Source organism: Macaca fascicularis, chromosome 15 (assembly GCF_037993035.2).
Source record: "Macaca fascicularis isolate 582-1 chromosome 15, T2T-MFA8v1.1".
Taxonomy (NCBI): domain Eukaryota; kingdom Metazoa; phylum Chordata; class Mammalia; order Primates; family Cercopithecidae; genus Macaca; species Macaca fascicularis.
The window spans coordinates 109,680,874-109,697,605 of NC_088389.1; the positions used below are offsets into that span (position 1 = coordinate 109,680,874).

Sequence of the window (16,732 nt, forward strand, 5' to 3'; positions counted from 1 at the left end):
TTGTTCAAATATGATAAAATAAAAATTTCAGGATGCATTGCAAGATGAATAATATACAATAAAAATACACATGAAAACTTTAAAATTGTGATTCTACTCTATATGTCATTTTTAGCGCACCAGAATTTTCTCTAGCATACTACTGGAGACATGGTTCTCAAACTTTTGGTCTTAGGACCCTATTATATTATTAAATTATTTTTAAGTACCCAAAGAGCTTTTCGTTATGTAGAATATAGCTATTAATATTTACTGTATTGGAAATAAAAACTGAGAAACTTTTAAAACATAAACATATACAAGCACACATTAATTAGCCAGCGGATTGAGAACATCAGAATATGTCAGGTAGCCTTTTAGACAATTCTGTTGTACACTCATGAGAGAACAAGAGTGCAAAGGCAAATAAGTTTCTAGTATCACCACGAAAATAGTTGTGACTTCACAGACCTCCAGGTATCAGGGGCCCCAGTGGTTCCCAGGGCACACTTTGAGAACACCGTGCTTCAGGGTTGATAACTGAAATATTATCAGACATTTCAGTGAGAGGAACCAAGAGTGTCTCAAGGAAAGAATTTATTAAATATCCCTCAAGGTGTAAATTCTGTCTAAAAGTTAGTATTTTTATTAGAGCTCCCTGGGTAATATCTTCAAGCATACGAATTTTATTCAAGGAAAAATAATATTAGAAAGGTAAGGGGTAGGGGAGAAGGATTTGGTCATTATTTGATGAACATTTATTAACTAACCACATTATGTAGGAAGGACTGGAGAGACAGAAAAGATCTTAAAGAACTTAAAGCTGTTCCTTGACATGTTCACCATCAGGGAGAGAAATCTGTGTGTGTTAATAGAGTTGTGAACAGAAGTCTCAGGCAACCCAGTGGAAGGAAGAGTGATTTGTGCCAATTCATTTCAGGAAGTCTTCATCAAAGAGGCGATGCTCATGACCAGGTGTGCCCAAGCAGTGCACATGCTGAGCAGAAGCACTCCAGGCAGTGAGTTCAGAGAAGAGCGCTACAGGCAGAGCGTGACTCTGGGCAGAAAGACATGCAAGGGCATGACTCCAAGGAATGGTGATCTTTCAGTAGCTGGAGCAGCAGGTGTTGTTGGGGTAGAACATGTGGGAGAGGTTGGGTGCGACTGCAGAAGGCTTTTTATGCTCACTGAGAAGAGTGGGCATTGCCCTGTAGAGAACAGGAAGCTGCTGAAGTTTTTTTTAGCAGAGGGATGATTTTTCAGAATCATGTTTCAGAAAGTCAGTTCAGTGGCTCTGTGGAGGAGAAAAGGGATGAAGCTGAAACTAGAGGTTGGAAGCGCACTTTGGAGCATCTCGGAATAGTCTAAGCTAGAACACTGTGTTGCATGGGCTCCAAAATCAGTCTGCTTAGGTTCAAACATTAATTACTCCCTTCTTTTGGGGACCTCAAACAATTAGCTAGCTGTAGAGTAGAGGAGTGCCAGTAGCTACTGTAAGAATGACTTGACACAATAAAATAAAGTAAAATGAAACAACATTAATGCACTACAGCTTTGTAATCGATATTAATTATCATTATGGGTGCATTAAATTATAGGGAAGAGGGAAAACTTGGAACAGATTTTAGAGATATTTAGGAGTTAGGATTCACAGGATTTTTGTGAAAATGTTGGATGGTGGTGAGAGACAGTGAAATTATTTCAGATGTTTAGATTCAAGAGAATTCTGGGAAATGACAGATAATAGGTAATGGAGGGACGGGACAAAAGGCATGAGGATGCGGAGAAATTAAGACCTGTTTTCACTAAATAATGTTTGTAAAAATGATGGGAAATGTTTACTGCGGTTACCTCACATAATATGGAGGTGCAGTATGTGCCATTGATGATGAAACGTATCCAAGACGTTTTAAGGAACAAAATGGAAAAATTCATTTGTGATAAATCTCACAGACCAAATCAAGGGAGGAACAGGGTAACTAAGCTTCTAGAAGAAATATGTAATTTCTCAAGAAAATCAATTGCTCTCCTTGAGGACTAGAGGGTAACATGCAGCCTTTAAGGAAAGAATAGGTGCAAATTAAGAGAGAAGTTGAGAATTAAAGCTGGCAATGTATTTTTTTTCTATAGCATAAAAAACCAGCACATTATCAATGTATTACAAGAAAGATGAAGTGCTCAAGTCCACACAGCCAAAAGGTCCAGTCTAGGTAAGTTTCTGTTATAATAAGTCAATTTAGAATAATAAAAGTTGTTAGGAAAAGGGAAGCTTTTATTGACTTAAATGGTCAAAGGGTGCTGATTTGAACGAAACACAAATTCTCTGAAAGATGTACAGACTTTCTCATAGATTTATCAGTATTTTAAAAGGGGATGAGTGAAAACTAGAATGAAATATTATTTTCTCAAACACAAATAACCGATGTAAAGTAAAACACTCGAGTGATCAGTCGGGCATCTCTGCGTGCTGTGCTTATGTTAGCTATTTGCAAAGATGTGGGAGAAATCTCAAGAAAATAATTACTTGGAGGAAGAAAGTTACTAATCTCAAGGTAGAGGAAAAGGTAAAAGGATTAAATGGAGGGACTTCTGTTACAGTGATAGTATTCTGAACCATTTATTTCTTTAGGAGAAAGGAGAGGTGAAGGGGAGTGGGCAACCATTGTCTTTGAAATTAGAATAGCTCATAAAATAACTGACTACAAGATAAGTATTATTAGAATCTGTGCCAATTCACGGACTGTTTGCATTCAGACACTGGTCATATTTTACTATAGTCACACGTGAATTGACAAAATGTGAAGCATTTTGTATTTACAGTTCAGTGGAATAATTTTTCTACTCTGACTGCTTGAACGTATTGTTTGGCTTCAGGGAGAATTGCTCATGTTCTTGGAATGGAAACAGATCTGAATAATGGTATTATCAAATTAAAGGCTGGTCTTAAGGCTTGAGACATACTAGGTATGTCTTGCAAGCAATTTTTTTTTTCTGTTCCTCTTCTGTTCCCGTACTGAAATACCATTGATCTGTGCTTAAAATGGAAATGTGGATTCGTAATCACCTTGGTGAGCGAAAAAGGATGCCACACAGGGTGCTAGTTTCCTACCTCAGTATGAGAATTCACAGTCTCTTGGGATAGAAGTAGCACCTTCCACTTGTTCCTCCCTCTGCCTCCCAACACACACACACACACACACACACACGCACACACACGCACACACGCTCTCCTTGCTCATAAGCCTTCCTTAGGGTTATAAAATGGGTGAGATCTTTCTGAGATCTAAATATAAAGGAACGCAATTTTAACATATTGTGTCATTAAGAAGTTTAGGAGCTTTTAGACACAATCTGGAAGTAGTGGAAAATTAGATGCAGTGTTGCATTAGACATGTTTTTAGTATTTTCTTCTTTTTGTAAAAGCTGTAATTTTCAGAGTTAAGAACCAATTTAATGTCCCTGGAGTTACAGCTTTTTTGTATCCATTGTCCATTAGGTGAATTACTAAGCCAAGAATGGAATCCATTTATAATGTATAAAATACTGTGAAATGTCTTAAAAACAGTCTTTGCAGGGGGAAAAAGCATTGGGAGTCCATTAAATTTGAAGACAGTGAGTTCTGAGGTTTTCTTATAATCATATAATGGTTTTTTGTGCTTTGATAATATGATGCATTAGATATTGGAAGATTTATTTAAAAGTTTGAATTCAACGAAAATTTATATAGAACTCATAAAATATATTATTTTTGACACTCCAGACAGCTTTTAAAACTGAGTGTATTGTCAAAAAACACTTGAATAATATTTATTATATTCTAATACAAATTAATAGGTAACCACTAAAATGCTACTAAGTGTCTTATGATGATATTGTCAGTACTGCTGGCATTTAATAGGCTTAGAAAATTTGGTTTATAAGTTCTTGTTTTTGAACAAATTCTAATGATGCCTGAAAATTAACTTGTTCTAGAAAGATTCTTTATAAGATGTATGTGGTATATATGTATGTGTGTGTGTGTATTTAGACACACAAACCCATTTTCAATGACCAGATTTAAATTAGTAATAAATTGAGGATTTGTGTTGTACACATTTTTGTACACTATATTGACTGCTGTGAGATCCCAAACCATAATTAATGTTTTGCCAAACTCTCCTTTCATATAAAAGAAGAAAATTTCAGAAAAACAAGCCGACTTCAATTTTTACTTTATTTAATAAATAAATAAAATGTTAAAATGTTATTCCCAGAGTATTTTCCAGGATCCAGACAGCTGCTGCCAAATCTCAGAAAGTTATTACTCCTGTAGCAACAGCCCTATATAGTATGTTGAACCGTACTAAATTGTCATCTATATTGGTCGAAACCAGGTGGCTAGCAGCTACTTCGTAAGACTTAACCTAATAGTAATCTTCAGAAGGACAAATGTTTGGCATTGTTATGGCTGAAGTACCATTTTTTAAAAGTCAAATAGTGCTTTCTATAGTCACTAAGCCGAGAAATGTAATGTACTTAATGAAGATTCTAATTAAGACTGTTAATGTATTTAATGAAGATTCTAACAAAGATTGATTCTAATAAAATCAGCAGTTTTCTTCTCATTAATAGGATTTCGTAACTGAACCTCTTACTACTCAGGCTGTGATAATTCCTTGAGATATGGATGTACAGATACATGTTCATATTTCCTACTGTATCAATTAGAAAATTTTCTTTCCAGCTGAAAGTTACATAAACCCCAGCTAGTCATGGCTTATGTAAATGCAAGGTTTTTTTTTTTTTTTTTTTTTTGTCTTCACATAATAAAAGTCTGGAGTTAGGAAGCCCAGCAATGGTGTGATGGCTCCGTGATGTGATCATGGACCCAGCTTCTTCCTATCCTTCTGATCAGCATGTTTAACCTTTTAGCCAGCTGACAGCTACAGCATCATACCTAAGACAAGAAGAAGAGAGAAGGGATGGCGTGGTGCTAGCCTCATCCACCCCTTTCATTATGAGAGCAAATGTTCATCTACAGATCCCAGCTTATGTTGTATATGTCAGGAAAATGTCATATGACTATACTTGACAAAGGCTGGAAAGATAAAATTTATTTTCAAAAGTCTGTAAGAACTGTAGGAGAGAGGAGGTAAAGAAATACTGGGAAAGTGTTGGGTTACCAGTCAACAGATCGACAGTGTCTGCCAAATTTCACTTATTTCTTTTTCTTTTCCACTCTTTCTGGTGTTGGTCAACCTATGCATTGTTATACATTGTGACTATTAGACTGGAGCATACAAAATTTCTAATATTTATATATTGTTGATGTATAAGAATGACAATCCCATATGGCTTAATTTAATAGTTGCATTAAAAGCTTTGATAAAAGTTCTTATTATCAAGTACACAGAAAATAAACTATGAAGGTTTAATATCAATATTATTCAGTCCATTTAAAATTTCCAGTATCTTTGAAAAACATTTGAGTCCATGTGGTAAATGGTAAATGAATAATGAAGTTACTGAACTTACTGAAGTTCTGAATGCCACGTAAATTACTTTATGTGGAAAACTTTTAAAATGTGTGCTCCAGGTAAAATGGAAGGAAATAAGTTGGATAATATGAAGAGCTCCTTTAATGTAAAAGAACTGGTGCTTACTAGGTACTGGAAAAGACACAAAAATCGATCAGAATTAAGATGAACAAGCTCTCAAGGGACATAAATATGGTAATTGTACACAGTGATGACAAAATGCTGACACTGAGTAGTTATTTGATCCATATTACATCTAGATTTCTGTAGCAACTTTACTTACGTTTGTATTTTGTTTTATAATTTTTAAAAGTATTTCTCATTCTTTGTCCTTTCAATGCTCACATTATCCCTTTGAGGTTATGTGATTTACTGATTTGATTAATAACATAGTAAATATCATTAAATGTGGAAGTTAAGTGGCTTTCCCAAGATTGCATGACAATCTACTTCTGAATCTGAAGTTTTCGAGGTCCTTGAGGACCTAGGAGATGCCAAATAGAAGACGAAAAAACAAAAAGGATCAAATTGTCAAGGCAGACTCTCATGAGTCATAGCTCTTACCCACTATCAAACTTTCCTAGTAATTCAGAGTACAAGCAATTGCAATACATGGGCAAAGCTTGCTTCCCTGAGAGAAGTCTAACACCATTACCTCAGCTCCCCAAAGCCCTTCTTCTCTCACGTAAGGAGCAATCTGGTCAACCCTAGCTTGTGAGTTTTCACAATGCATGTAGCATGTTTGTTACATAGTGGGAGCCATTTCAGGCATAAAGCATGATTTTTTTTTTACTCGACTAATTATCTAATGAATCATTTTCTCAAAAATCCATAAATTCCAGGTTTATGTACAACAAGGAGCCTGGGTAAATCAGGTATTTCCTGCTAAAAGCATTTGACATATAAGGTCTTTCCATTATCTTTCCACTAGTAAAAAGCCAGGAGGGGTAGCTCACACCTCTAATCCGAGCACTTTGGAAGGCTGAGGCAGGAAGATCACCTGAGCACAGGGTACCATAGGGAAAAGCCGTATCTACAAAAAATAAAAATAAAAAATTAGCTGGGCATGGTAGTGCACACCTGTGGCCCCAGCTACTTGTAAGGCTGAGGTAGGAGGCTACTGCATCACTGCACTCCAGCAGTACTGCACTCCTGCTATACCAGAGAGTAGGTTACAGCGTGTTTGCAAGGGTAGTTGTCCAGGGAATTTCCTTTTTTGGCAAGCACCCTCAGTAAATGGAAATTAGATGTTATGGTCCTGCCATCAACTCTTTTTCTAGAGTGAATGCTTTTTTTCTGAGGCCATGCTGGATATGTTATACTGGGCATGTAAAACATGTTTATGAAATTGTCATCAATGTGCTAAACAGTATTTACACACGGATTTTGATCAAAATGCAATTTTGAGTTTATGTTTTATCATCTTTTTAATTATTCACTGGGAGTGATCCTGTCCTGTCCATAAATGAAAACTCATGGGGGCCAATGATTCTCCAGTATTAGATGCTCCTACAGTCACATTAAATTGTAAACACAGTCTCAGTTCAGAAATTCAAATATTTAATTCACAGACATTTTGAAATTCTCCCCTCTCTGCAGTTCAGTCCTTCTTTAGACTGAAAATCTGCCTGAGTGAGAGAGGCTGTCTCTGTTACATCCTGCCACATAAAACAAACTTGCCCAAAACCTAGTGATTTAAAACAATTACCATTATTTGTTCACAGTTCTTTGGATCTGTGATTTGGGCTGGGCTCAGCAGTGTGGTTCCTTTACTTGTCTCAGCTGAGCTCATTTACATATCCGGTTACTGACTGGCAATTCTCTGGGACACTGTGATACAAATTTCTCATCATCCAACGAGCTGGCGCAGGCCTATTCACAGGGTGAAGATCACAGGGGTTCACAGCAAGAAAGGGTAAGCCCCAAATGAGCAAACACTTTAAACACCTTCTAGAGCTGACCAAGTCAATCAGCCAACCTAGATTTAAGGTGTGGAGAAACAAACTGCACTTTTTGATCAAAGGATTTATAATATTGAGTTACAAGAGCATATATTTAAACAGGGGAAAGATACGTGGCCAATTTTACAGTCTACCACAAATAACTTAAGCTTCTATTTAACATTTTTTGCTCTCTTATATCCTCTACATATCACTAGCTACTGTTGAATTTCTGCCAGTGTCAAATAAATAAATAAACAAATAAATAAATAAATAAAATAAGGAGGAAAGGGAAGAGAGGTGAGAGAATCAGTTTTTACTCAGCAGGGTGACTTCTAGCTCCCTAGACCTGGAATGATTAAGATTGACTCTTCCATGAGATGCAGCCATGGCCTCCTCAGTGGCTCTCTCTACTGGAGATCTCTTTTGTCCTTAACCTTGGCCAGATACATTTGCAGTCTGGTGGCTGCTTTTATGTCCTCTTTTGGCTCCTCAGCATCAAGATTGATACCTCCAGACTCTCAAGTAGGACCCAAAACAGCCTGACACCTACTCTCTGTGGACTACAGGACATCTCAGCACAGCAAAAGTCTTCTGGATATACCACCAAAGAAGCTCAGTAGCCTTTCTTCTGCCTTTAGATTTCCTGGATGATAATTAGACCTCAGTCCTCAATTCCTCAATCTATGTTTGCTTTATTAGTCATAAGGCCAGCACCAAGTCTTTTTCTCCCATATGAACAAATTTCAAAGCTTTCAGTGTTTCCCTTTATGCTTTAGGTTAGAAAGTGGCACTCCAATCCACTCCTCCTCCAAAAGAAGGGGTGGCGACTTTCAGCCTAGGGAGACTCTCTCCAAAGAAACATTATCACTAGTCTGTGCCTTTAATATTTTTTTTCTGATTCCTGTTTATGTCTTTGATCTGGCAGAGGGATACAAAAGTCACAGAACAAATTCCATTTGTGAATTCTGCATATGGTATGTGCATTGGCAGGGAATCCTTATTCTCTTTGTAAATTCTACATATAGTCTATGTGTCTTGGTGCTGGAGTCATTGGTGTTCCAATTAAAATGACTGGGGCAGGAAAGATTATATCCTGTTATGGAGGGAGGGAGGGAGGCAGGAAAGGAAGGAGGGAGGGAGGGAGGGAGGAAGGAAGGAAGGAAGGGGAAGGGAAAGGAAAGGGAAGGAGAAGGAGGGAGGAAGAGAGGGAGAGAGGAAAGGAGAAGGGAAAGAAGAAAGGGAGGGAGGAGGGGAAGAAGAAGGAGGGAGGAAGAAAATTTACATTTTAGGTATCTTAGTCTGGAGCTTGCTCATCTTTATTTTGTAGTTGTGGGCTTCAGTTCACAGAATAAACAAGGTGATTACACATATATACTTTATAGACTGCCATCTTCAGTGCTGAAATCTTTATTTTATTTTCTAAGATGAGACATACCCTGGCCTCTTTTTATGTGATACTAAAATCCCCAGAACCACCAAAACAGACTAGAAAATCCCTTTATTTGAACAGCTCATGGGTCTTGACTTGCAGGATTCTGAAGGGAAGGACTATTTATGGATGCCCAAGCATGCGGGCAGACCTAAGGAACAATTGCATGGAAACTCATGTGAAGTTAAATTGGCAATCAGCTCTAGCCTTTCTTATGGCAGAGTTGCCTATTGGGTAAATAATATGCATTTTATAAAAACATTCATAAATGTAAATTCACACAAGAGACTGAAATGGCTGCTTAGGGTTAAATGAAATACATATTAACAATACTTATGAATAGTAAATAGCATGCACTTTTAAAATGTGCTCAACGTGTATTTACATAATAGCCTGTAAGAGTTCCACTGTCAAGTAAATAATACTGTAGTTGCCCTTAAAAGTCTTTAATTACCTACAGTATTTGCAAAGTATGTTGTAATGGATTTCTGGTTTGTGTTAGCACTCCACTCTCTTCTCAAATTTGTTCCTTTTCTTCCCTGATTTCAAATACATATATATATATATATATATATATTTATGAAAATAATTTTAAATTGGCATTGAAATAAACCACCCATCTAGATAGAATGGTCTTGAACGGTTTCATTTCTGTGAAAAGGAAACTTTTAAAGTGAGATGGCAATATCATGCTGACATCGTACCCATGAAGAGCATCTTATACATGAAAACAAGTAAACAAAGAAGAGAGCCCCTGCAAGGTGGGGTGATGGGGCTGTTGATTGTGGGAAGATTATGCTTTGGCGAACTGCAGCCAATGTTTCGGCCCTCTCCTGGGCTGTTCTTATTCTTCCACTGTATCACAGGGATCGGACCCCCACAAACTACGGCCCTAATCTCTCTTACCAACTAGTTTCTGGCCCTTTTAGGGCGTGGAGAGTACTGGCTGGAGGCTGGAAGGTAGGGAGAAGGTGTAAGTCTGATTTCTTACCTTTTCTCTCTGCTCAAGGATACATTCACCAGTGGCTGTGGCACCCTACACCTCTGTCTCACCTTCTAGCCCACCCCACAGTTCTCCATGGTTCCAGAAGCTATCTGTGGTCCAGGCACCTGGGCTCCAGTCACACAAGTTCCTCTGGTTGATGCAGGATTTTTCTCAATCCTTTCAATGGTCTTGAGAATGGGATACCCTGTTTAGTCGACCCGTGATGCTCAACCCCTTGTGGGAGAGAGCATGTGAGTGAGCAAGTGTGGGATCTGGCTGGCCACTTAGGGTGCCGACAGAAGCAGGCTCCATGCGGGCCCCACGGTGGTGCCCAGGTGGGGATGCCTGTGACCTCCGAAGCCCCAGAGGCATGCTATGGTGCTCTCTTAGCTCCGCCATCCAGGGACAGCAGTGTATTATCAGCTCAGTGGGCCCCTTGCCTCATAGCGTGGGGCAGCTCCCCTCTGCTGGCAAGGGCAAAGGACCAGTGTGACAGCCCTTTTTGGGTACCTGCACTCAGTGGGCCTCAAGCTTTTGTCCAGGATCTGAGAAGAATGAGGTTGTCCAGACACTTGAAGGATGGTGAAGGTGGAGAATTTTATTAAGTGATGGAAAAAGGCTCCTGGTGGAGTGGGAAGCTGGAGAGGGGATGGGATGGGCAGGTAATCTTCCCTTGCAGTCTGGCTGTCTCCGGCCAGCTCTTTCCTATAGTCAGGCCATTCTCCAAAGTTAAGCCATCTTTCCTCTGAAGTCCAGCTGTCCCTCGGAAGACAAGTCACCTCTCTCCAGTCAAGCTGCTTCTCTCCCTCTACCAACTGAGTCTCGAGTCTTTATAGGCAAAGATGGGGGGCAGGGAGGACCTTGAGTAGTTCTGGAAAAAGCAACTTTCAGTTGATAAAAAGACATTATTCTTGTAAATCCATTACAACATACTTTGCAAATACTGTAGGTAATTAAATACTTTTAAAGGCAACTACAGTATTATTTACTTGACAGTGGAACTCTTACAGGCTATTATGTAAATACACATTGAGCACATTTTAAAAGTGCATGCTTTTTACTATTCATAAGTGTTGAAAGAACCAATCAGGACAGAGTAGGGAAACAAGGATGGAAGTTCTCACTTTGAACTGCAGGTTTTAGGCTGGAAGGTGGGGTTTTGTCGGGGACCTGCCCCTGTCTGCCTAGAATTTCTCTGCCTCCTGCCTCTATCATAGTCCTCAAGGTCACAGCTTCCTTCAGTTGCTAATGTCAGTGCTACCTCATTTTTTCTCAATTGATCTTCAGCTCTTGTAATCTAGTAACCGATTACCCATATTAAATTACTCCTATTGAATTCCCTGGTGTGGTGAGCTTTGTTTCTTAGATGTTCTCTGACTGATAAAACTGTCAAGTGAATGTTCTTTTTTCTGAAGAAGTTGTCCATGGGCTAAACTAGGCACAGTCAGAGATTAAGTGCCTTCTTTCCTGTGCCCTGCAAACTGTCTCCTGTGACTTTGGATTACATCTGTTAGAACTCACCTGATATTAACACCTTTTTAAGAGGAAGTAGGCAACTTTAGACATAATGTTTGGATGGAAGAGAAGTAAATCTAGATATTCAGAGCCAACTACTTAAAAAGACATCAATGCATTAGAAATCGTATTAATGCAAATAGTGACTGTTTTGTTTGGTCAATTTTGATCATCCCCTACTTACAGCTTCGGCATCCCCAGCTTCCAGGGGTTCCCGACTGTAAGAATCACTTCTTGTTTCTTTGCTATTGCACCTCTCCTGGGCCATGCAGTTGTAATCTAGAAAGAACTTCGGGGCACAGCAAGTTATGAAAATCAGTGAAAAGGTGGAGGACATTTTGATAAAATGAAAAGTGTGTGCCTTAACTGGAAATATTTCATTTTTGTTTTTAAACTAATGACTGTGTATGAGCCATATAAAACCCAACTGCTGCTTCTTCCATATTCCCGACCTTCCTCTGCCACACTTTTCACTACCATGATCTGCCACGTTCTTGCCTTGGATTTGTTGATGAAAAGAGTCAAATTTTGTAAAATATTTGAAGAAATTTATTCTGAGCCGATTATGAGTGGCCATGGCCCATGATGCACCCCTCAGAAGATCCTGAGAACATGTGCCCAAGCTGGTTGGGGTGAAGTTTGGTTTTCTACATTTTAGAGAGACATGAGACTTTAATCAAATACATTTAAGAAATACATTGGTTTGGTCCAGAAAGCAGGGACAGCTCAATGTGGGATGTTGGGGGTGCTTCTGGTTATTGGCAGATTTAAAAACTATCTGGTTGACAATTGGTTAAATTTATCTAAAGACCTAAGGTCAATAGAAAGAAAATGTCTGGGTTAAGATGAGGGATTGTGGAGACCAAAGTTCTTATTGTGCAGATGAAGGTTACAGGTAGCAAACTTTGGAGAGCACAGATTGTAAATGCTTTTTATCACACTTGAGGTCTGTGTTGGTGTTAATGACAGGGAGATATAATGAGGCATGCCAAACCCCCACTTCCCGTCATGGCCTAAACCAGTCTTTCAGCTTAAATTTTAAGAGTGCACTGGCTGAGAAAGAAGTTTATTCAAATGGTTAGGGTGTCTTAGAATTTTATTTTTGGTTTGCAGATTTTACGGTTTCATGGATCGTACCTCACATCCTGGTCACACCCTTAAGTTCTGTGCTCATTCTCAACCTCACTTTTTCTTCATCAATTCCTGTCCTTCCTACTGTGTAGTGAGAAACAGATGGTATTTGAGAATCAATTATTAGAAATCCATTATTTTGAAAGTTTTCACAGTTAAATTTTTCAATCTTATTTTATTAAAATATTAAAACATATTCAACTACTCCATATTTTATTTAATGTATACATCGAATTTCACCACTACTAAGTAGGGAGAAAGGGGGAGAAGAGTTAGGCACTGTTTGAAATATTTTAATTCATTCCATCTTATGCTACCCTTACCCCATAATCTTCCTTTGTATGTAATTGACTCTAACAACAGTGCCTTCAGGAGATGAAAGTTATGTCCAGGATAGGCAGGGGATGAGGACAGCTAGGGAAAGTCACTAAAAACAACTATCCCAGGTCATGGTACTTCCTGGAGCTGAATTATCCTAGCTAAAGGTGCACTGGCCCCCAGACTGCTGCAGCTGGGATGGCTGGGAGATCACTGAATCCATTGTCTTCCATTCTTCCATATTTATTAAGGATCTGCTCTTCACTAGGCACTACCCTGAATACTGGGAACAGACTGGTAAAAAATATAAACAAGGCTTTTTTTTTTCCCTCTGAACTTTTTACTGGCCTGCTGCTCCCCAAAGGGTACCCTGCTTCTGCTGGCATAATGCCTCAGAACTTTGGTATCGCTGGTCTCAGACACCACTTTGCCATCCACTGTCTGGCGGGTTGTGTCTTTTGGATGGTTTGCATGGAGTTGCTGCAGTCCAGGGCATCACCAAGATTGATGTCCTTGCCATCTTCCAGCAGGCAGCAGTAGGTGGTGATCTCAGCCTCCAGCTTGACTTTGATGTTCAGCAGGGCCTCGTACTCCTGGGCCTGGTGCTGTCCCTCTGCCCAAGTCTGTGCCAGCACTGACTCCAGGTGCAGCAGAATCCCGTTGAGCTGCTCCATCTGCAGAGTGTAGCAGGCCTCCACCTCCCTCAGGCTGCTGCAAGCTAGCCTTCAGGTTTCTCATCAAGTCCAGGTTGATCTCCAAAGACTGGACTGTACTTCTCAGCTCAGTGAGCATCATCTCAGCAGCTCCAACTTTGGCAGACTGCATGGTGACCACTGCGGTGCTCTCCTTAGTCTGCTGAGACCAGTACTTATCCAGCTTCTCTCAGTTCTTCCAAGCCAGCTCGTCATATTGGGCCTGGATGTCTGTCATGGTCTTGGCAAGGTCCTGAGATTTGGGGGCATCTACCTCCACGGTCAACCCAGAGCTGGCAATCTGGGCTTGTAGGCCTTTTACTTCCTCATCGTGGTTCTTCTTCATGAAGAGCAGCTCCTCCTTGAGAGCCTCGATCTGTGTCTCCAGCTGCAGCCAGGTGACATCGGGGTCATTGATGACCTTGTGGAGCCCATGGATGTCGTTCTCCACAGACTGGTGCATGGCCAGTTCTGTCTCATACTTGACTCTAAAGTCATCAGCAGCAAGACAGGCATTATCTAACTGCAGAACAATGCGAGCATTGTCCACAGTATTTGCGAAGATCTGAGCCCTCAGGTCCTCGATGGTCTTGAAGTAATAGCTCCAGTCTCTGACCTAGGGTCCCTTCTTCTCCAGGGGCTCCCAGATTTTGCTCTCCAGCTTCTCGTTCTTGGTCTCCAGGCTCCTCACTCTGTCCAGGTACGGGGCCAGGCGTTTGTTCAGGCTTTTCATGGTCTCCTTCTCGTTCTGGATGCCTCTCATTCCTGTTAAACCCCCGGCCATCCCCATGGCCAGGCCCCTGGACCCCATGCCACCCAGGAAGCTGATGGAGCGGGATACGGAGATCCTGGAACCAGAATCCCTGGCACCTGCATAGACGCTGGCCACACTGCTGACAGGCCGGGTGCCGTAGCTGGACACCTGGACAGAGCCCAGGGACTAGTAGTTGGTAGAGAAGTTGGAGCAAGTGGTGAAGCTCATACTGTCTGGGGAGGAGAGAAAGAGGACAGGACTCAGGCTTTGCCGATGACCCACAAGACTCTTTTGCTCATGGAAACTCTGATTCTATGATGGTGAGGAAGGGTTGTTGATAAACATTGAACATGTAAACAATGACATAAAAAATATGATTTTGGAAAGTGATAAATACCATGATGTTAATAAAATGAGAAGCTGAAAGAATAAAAATAAAGGGCAAGGGGCAATCTTTGATTGAGTGATGAGATAGGACCTCTGAGAAAGGATATTTGAATGATGGAAGAAGCCAGTCATACAATCCTCTAGGGGAGAAGAACTCTGTGTGGTAGGAAGAGCAAGCACTGAGGCCCTGACTACAGGCAAATTTGGTAGATTTGCAGAACATAAAGAAGGCCAGTATGACTGGGGTCACAGGGAGAGGGAGATAGGAAACGATTCTAAAGTTAGAGTAGACCACCAGGTGATAAATTACGTGGTGGTGGTTTAGAATAGGCCAGCTGTTTGGATTTTTTTCAGGTTCGTATAGACAAGAAAACTGAGGCTTGGTGAGGTGAAATGACTTGCTGGATTTTACATAGTTTGGTAGCTGTAGAGAGGAAAGCCCAGTCAGGGATTCTTCGGTGTTCACTACCTTTATTATTCCTGCAGTACTCATATTGATATATTTACCTGCTTAAAAATAACAATCACTACAGCAAGCATCTCTTGAACCATTTTTTTTTTAAGTTTCTGAGCTGTAGAGGTTTTTTAGTATCAATTGATCTGATCTTATACTATTTGACAGAGCAAAGTCTTGGCAGTCCTTAGGCACAGAAGCACTCTTGGAAAAGCGCAGGTGCTGTTGGGAGCACAGAGGGCATGTAAATCAGTAAGCGGCATTAAGGTATCATTCATCAACTGGAGTCTGTTCCGAGTACTAAGTGGCGCTGCCCTCTGAAGATACCAGCCTATGCTGGAGCTGTAAATCTAAGGCCATGCTCTCTTATAATTATCAAAGATCCCATGGCAATTTTTCCAAGAGATGAGGCGTTAAGTCCAATGTCCTGGCCCAAATCCAACCCAGGAAATTACTTTTTGCCTACCTAAATTGCACTTAGCCTTCAATTTGAAATTAATTCTCAAGTTCTTCCTTGAAAACTATTTCTGGTATAGTGCTGCTGAAGTAACAGGTCCCATTGTGTGTGAGAATTTCTTCCTCCTCCTAGCCTTCTCCTCAGCCTCTTTCCCTAACCTAATCCCCAAAATGCATGCATTTCACCAGCTCAGAATGATAGGTTGGATACCTATCACTGTTGATTGCAATGATTGTTTGAATACATCCACCACTCTCTCTGTTCAACAAAGTGACGCAAATACCCATAATACTGTGTATTCTTGGAAATAAGTTAAACTTCCTTCTATCCCTGGAACTCTCAGCCACCACGTCACCTGCCTTGAGACCATTAGAGTTAAATCATTATGCTTTTTATTTCTGTTTACATCAGTTATCATAAGAAGCCAGGATGCCCCAGTCATGCCTTTTCTCCTGGATGTATATTTCCAGTCTCTATCTCTCTCGTACACACACACACACACACCCACACACACACACACCCACACACACACACACCCACACCTACACAGAATTCAAGACTCTTTGTCTTTTTTCTGCATTGTCATGTTTTTTTTCTTCTTCAAAATACTTCTTGCTGTCTAACACATTACACACTTTAATCATTTATTCCCCCAGTGGAGAATATAAGAACTATAATGAAAATTGTTTTTGCGTCTTTTGCTTACTGGCCATAACTACAAAGTAATTGCAGGTCCTGCCATTACTTTTATGCACCAACCTAATAAGTACTAAAGCAGCACCTGTTGGCTTAGCTTGGTGGCTTATGCCTGTAATCCTAGCCTTTTGGGAGGCCAAGGAGGGCAGATCACTTGAGCCTAGGAGTTTGTGAGCAGCCTGTCCAACATGGTGAAACCCCGTTTGTACTGAAAATACAAAAATTAGCCGGGCATTGTGGCACACATCTGTAATCTGTAATCCCTGCTACTCCGGAGGCTGCAGCACAAGAATTGCTTGAATCTGGGAGGCGCAGGCTGCAGTGAGTAGAGATTGTGCCACTGCACTTCAGCCTGGGTGACAGAATGAGACTCTGTCTCATAAATAAATAAATAAATAAATACAAACAAAACTGTTAAATAACCCAAGCCTGGTGATTTGGGTGAGAGCTAGGACATGCAATTGGCTGCATAGAGT

The 16,732-nt window shown here is 40.3% G+C and overlaps 1 pseudogene; it reads right to left on the minus strand.

Moving 5' to 3' along the window:
- Positions 1–13,038: 13,038 nt before the first annotated feature.
- LOC107127572 (keratin, type I cytoskeletal 18 pseudogene) lies at positions 13,039–14,490 on the minus strand (annotated as a pseudogene).
- Positions 14,491–16,732: the final 2,242 nt, after the last annotated feature.